The following is a 5,776-nucleotide window of genomic DNA, read 5'->3' as shown; positions in this document are numbered from 1 at the left end:
TGGGTTGTATGTCCATTTTTATTGATAATACTGACAATCCTTTGTTTTGTAATGAGTGTGTATTGTGATAGCATTATGTAAAAGTATAGCAAAATGCTTTGGTAGAATAATTCTTTTATTACACTGATACTGTTACATAAACATAATTCAATATTAGCCATCAATGAACAAGGCATTAAATCTAATAAAATAGCTTATGTAAAACGGTTATGGTTTCACAACATTCTGGCAGTGAGCAACTTGGAAGGACTACAGAGTAGGATTTTGCCATATTGCATTAAACAATGAAATGTACTGTAACTGCTTACATACTGATACTGTACTTTCACCTAGTACATCAATAATTAAAATATGATTTGAGTTTTAAGCAGACTCCCTTTGCTTTCACTTGTTATGGAATGTACACTAAACAAAAATATAGACGCAATATGCAACAATTTCAAAGATCTTACGGAGTTACAGATCATATAAGGAAATCAGTCAATTGAAAAGCATTCAATAGGCTTTTATGGATTTCACGACTGGGAATACATATGCATCTGTTGGTCACAGACGCATTAAAAAAAGGCATGGATTGGAAAACCAGTCGGTATCTGGTGTGACCACCATTTGCCTCATGCCACGCAACATCTGCTTCTCAGAGTTGATCAGGCTGTTGTTTCTGGAATGTTGTCCCACTCCTCTTCAATGGCTGTGCGAAGTTGCCGGATATTGGTGGGAACTGCAACACGCTGACCTACCTGTAGATCCAGAGCATCCTTAACATCAATGGGTGACAACTGGGACATTTTCACATTCCAGGAATGGGGGCGTGCAATATTGTGCTGAAACATGATGGTGGCTGATGAATGGCACGACAGTGGGCCTCAGGATCTCGCCATGGTATCTCTGTGCATTCAAAGTGTCATCTATAAAATGCAATTGTGTTTGTTGTCCGTAGCTTATGCCTGCCCATACCATAACCCCACAACCACCATGGGTCACTATGTTCACAACGTTGACATCAGCAAACAGCTCGCCCACACAACGCCATAACAGTCTGCCTTCTGCCCGGTACAGTTGAAACTGGGATTGATCCGTGAAGAGCAGTCAGGTCAAGACCCTAGTGAGGATGACGAGCAAGCAGATGGCCTTCCCTGAGATGGTTTCTGACAGTTTGTGCAGAAATTATTTAGTTGTGCAAACCCACAGTTTCATCAGCTGCCCGGGTGGCTTGTCTCAGACCATCACGTAAGTGAAGAAGACAGATGTGGAAGTCCTGGGCTGGCGTGGTTACATGCGGTCTGTAGCCGGTTGGACGTACTGCCAAATGCTCTAAAACGACGTTGGAGGCGTCTTATGGTAGCGAAATGAACATTCAATTCTCTGCCAATAGCTCTGGTGGACATTCCTGCTGTCAGCATGCCAATTGCATGCTCCCTCAAAACTTGAAACATCGGTGGCATTGTGTTGTGTGACAAAACTGCACATTTTAGAGTGGCCTTTTATTGTCCCCAGCACAAGGTGCACCTGTGTAGTGATCATGCCGTTTAAACGGCTTCATGATATGCCACACCTGTCAGGAGGATGGATTATCTTGACAAAGGAGAAATGCTCACTAACAGGGATGTAAAGTTATATAGTTTGTTGATTGTGGTCTTAGTGCCAGCATCGTTTTGTTGTGGTAAATAGATGTCTACAAAACATATAGATGAAAACTCTTGGTAAATGGTATGGTCTATACTGCTCTATGCCACTACGCAGATGTGATGATATGCATGCAATGCTTTATTATAAAGGTTATTATTTTGAAAAAATTATGCATTCCGGTACCTCAGAGCTCCTCAGGTCAACCCCTCTTGCACAATGTTTTTGTTCCGGCATCTCCAGATTTACAAATGAAGCACTGTGAAGACCCTTGTTTTATACTAATACAATTGCTCAGAGAAAGAGATTTTGTTTACCAACTAACCAAGATGGACAAAGGGGGCATTGTTGGGGCTGTGTTTCTGGACCTAAGGAAGGCTTTTGATACTGTTAACTATTCTTATCACATAATTGTCCAAGTTAAACTTTTCCCCCGATGCCTTGAGATGGATGAAATCATACCTTGAAGGCAGAACTCAGTGTGTCAGAGTGAGCAATGAGCTGAGCACTCTTAGCTATGATGTGGGCGTGCCTCAAGGGTCAATACTTAGGGGCTCCCGCGTGGCGCAGTGGTTAAGGGTGTTGTACTGCAACGCCAGCTGTGCCACCAGAGACTCTTAGCGCCCAGGCTCTGCCGTAACTGGCCGCGACCGGGAGGTATGTGGGGCGACGCACAATTGGCCTAGCGTTGTCTGGGTTAGGGAGGGTTTGGCCGGTAGGGAAATCCTTGTCTCATCGCGCACCAGCGACTCCTGTGGCGGGCCGGGTGCAGTGCGTGCTAACCAAGGTTGCCAGGTGCACGGTGTCCGAAACATTGGTGCGGCTGGCTTCCGGGTTGGATGGCGCTGTGTTAAGAAGCAGTGCGGCTTGGTTGGGTTGTGTATCGGAGGACGCATGACTTCTAAACTTTGTCTCTCCCGAGCCCGTATGGGAGTTGTAGCGATGAGACAAGATAGTAGCTACTAACAATTGGATACCACGAAATTGGGGAGATAAAGGGGGTAAAAAAATAAAAAAATAAATACTGGGGCCCCTTCTGTTCAGCCTGTACATTAATGGTCTGAAGTTCAAATGTATGCAGATGATACAGTGATATATGTGCAAAGAGCAAACAACAAGCTGCACAAGAACTCACTACTGTAATGGTCCAGAATTACAAAGTGGCTCATTGACTCGTGTTTGCATCTCAATGTGAAAAAAACTGTCTGCATGTTTTTCACAAAGAGGGCAACAGATGCTACTGAGCCAGGTGTCTATGTGTCAGGGGAGAAGCTCCAGGTGGTATCTGATTTTAAGTACCTTGGCATCATACTTGATTCAAACCTCTCATTTAAAAAGCATGTGAAAAAAGTCATTCAAATAACCAAATTAAACCTAGCTAATTTCCAGTTTATACGAAATTGTTTGACTACAGAGGTAGTAAAACTGTACTTAAAATCTATGATACTCTCCCACTTAACATACTGCTTGACTAGTTGGATCCAAGCTTGCTGTACAACATTAAAACCTATTCAGTCTGTCTACAAACAGGCTCTCAAAGTGCTTGATAGGACGCCCAATAGCCATCATCACTGTTACATCCTCAGAAAGCATGAGCTCCTGAGTTGGGAAAATCTTGTGCAATACACCGACGCATGTCTTATATTCAAGATCCTAAATGGCCTGGCTCCCCCTCCACTCAGTATTTTTGTTAAACAGAAATCCAAACATATGGTAGCAGATGCACAAGGTCTGCCATGAGAGGTGACGGTATAGTTCCCTTAAGGAAAAGCACCTTTAGTAAATGTGCTTTCTCTGTGAGAGCTTCCCATGTCTGGAATACACTGCCATCAGACACACATAACTGCACCACCTATCACACTTTCACAAAAAACATGAAGACATGGCTAAAGGTCAATCAGATTTGTGAACATAATCCCTAGCTGTGTATTGCCGCTTTCCATGTTGTCTGTAGCTTGTGAGGTGTGGAAACACTTTGTTGCTTTTATGGATTTTGTCTTGTTGCTTTTTGTTCTGTTGCTCTGTGTAATGGCATTCATAGGAAGAAGGTGAGGACCAAGGTGCAGCGTGGTACATGTTCATATTCATTATTTGAAACAATCAATGACAACGAAAGATAGCTGTCCCTGATTGAGAAACATACCCGGCCGAAACATAGAAATACAAAAACCTAGACATACAAACATAGAATGCCCACCCAAATCACACCCTGACCAAACAAAAATAGAAACATACAAATCAATCTACGGTCAGTGAGTGGCACTCTGTCTGTATGCTATGTCTTGCTTGTCCTATGTTGCTCTGCGTGTGCTCCTGCTCAACGATTGTCTGTATTGTAATTGTTTTTAATAACCTGCCCAGGGACTGAGGTTGAAAATTAGCCGGCTGACTAAAACCGGCACTTTTACTGATTAATGTGCACTGTCCCTGTAAAAATAAAATAAATAAACTCAAACTAAACTCAAAATTATTGACAACCCCAAATATTCGTATAAATAAAGTAGTCAAAAGTTTAGATGTGTTTTAGCAGTTTCTTGGCTGTGTTTAAGATTATTTTGTGCCCAATAGAAATGCCTGGCTACCCAAACTCCTTGCTCCGGCCAAACGCTAAGCCACGGACGTTAGTTTCTTCTAACGAGTCTGGTTCTGAGTACCTCCCCTACGACGAGTCTGGCTCTGAGTCTAACGAGTCTGGTTCTGAGTACCTCCCCTACGATCAGTCTGGTTCTGAGTCTAATGAGTCTGGTTCTGAGTACCTCCCCTACGATGAGTCTGGCTCTGAGTCTAATGAGTCTGGTTCTGAGTACCTCCCCTACGACGAGTCTGGCTCTGAGTCTAATGAGTCTGGTTCTGAGTACCTCCCCTACGACGAGTCTGGCTCTGAGTCTAATGAGTCTGGTTCTGAGTACCTCCCCTACGATGAGTCTGGTTCTGAGTCTAATGAGTCTGGTTCTGAGTACCTCCCCTACGACGAGTCTGGCTCTGAGTCTAATGAGTCTGGTTCTGAGTACCTCCCCTACGATGAGTCTGGTTCTGAGTCTAATGAGTCTGGTTCTGAGTACCTCCCCTACGATGAGTCTGGCTATGAGTCTAATGAGTCTGGTTCTGAGTACCTCCCCTACGACGAGTCTGGCTCTGAGTCTAATGAGTCTGGTTCTGAGTACCTCCCCTACGACGAGTCTGGCTCTGAGTCTAATGAGTCTGGTTCTGAGTACCTCCCCTACGATGAGTCTGGTTCTGAGTCTAATGAGTCTGGTTCTGAGTACCTCCCCTACGATGAGTCTGGTTCTGAGTCTAATGAGTCTGGTTCTGAGTACCTCCCCTACAATTTCTAGAATGGAAATACATTCTAGACCATCTGATTGGTCCCAGAAACCGATTGGTTGGGCCAGAGTCAGAACACACGTGGGTTTAGAGACATTTTGAAAATACATGCTAACCTCTCACCATTACCAATAACAGGAGAGGTTAGCATGTCTTGGGGGTATGATCATTGACCCTGTGGTGGTTCATTTCTTTACTATCAAATGAGGAGAGACAAACTTATTGCACAAGTCAGAGTTATACTTAAACTAAATATTTAATCACTTATTAACAAGGGAGCAGGTCAATACAACGCACACATATAAAGTGAATCGATTGAGTGGTCTACGATAATGATGACTGGTCGACAATTCACGCTCAGATGAATCGTTAAGAGCCCCGAGACAAAAGTACAAGGGTCTTTTATAGCCAAGATACACCCCTTTCAACCTACATGACCAACAACATATATATAGAACGGGTCACAAGGTTTAGATCTGAATGTACGATACCTATAATACATAGCAGACAGCATCTGCTGTGTCAACAGTTTTCATTGTACCAGTGTCTGTCCCTCTGACTCCAAACTGGAACCATCTCTCCCTGGTACCATATAGAACAGAAACATGAACTCATGCTCTAGAATGCTCTTTAGGTTTTATCACCCAAAAGGCATCGTAAATCTCCTCTGTCAGTGTTATCTTCCAGAGGCCCATCCTCAGTAGAACACACACACAATAGTTAACAGAACACTCTGTTCTGTTGCATGAAACAACCATTTGATGCAATAAAAGTATTATAACATAGTCTTGCTGATTTGCTCTCTCAACCCTCTATAACTTTCTCA

This window comes from Oncorhynchus nerka, linkage group LG16, assembly GCF_034236695.1.
Source record: "Oncorhynchus nerka isolate Pitt River linkage group LG16, Oner_Uvic_2.0, whole genome shotgun sequence".
NCBI classification, from domain to species: Eukaryota; Metazoa; Chordata; class Actinopteri; order Salmoniformes; family Salmonidae; genus Oncorhynchus; species Oncorhynchus nerka.
The sequence above is the reverse complement of the archived record's forward strand: the minus strand, read 5'-3'. Positions refer to the sequence as shown.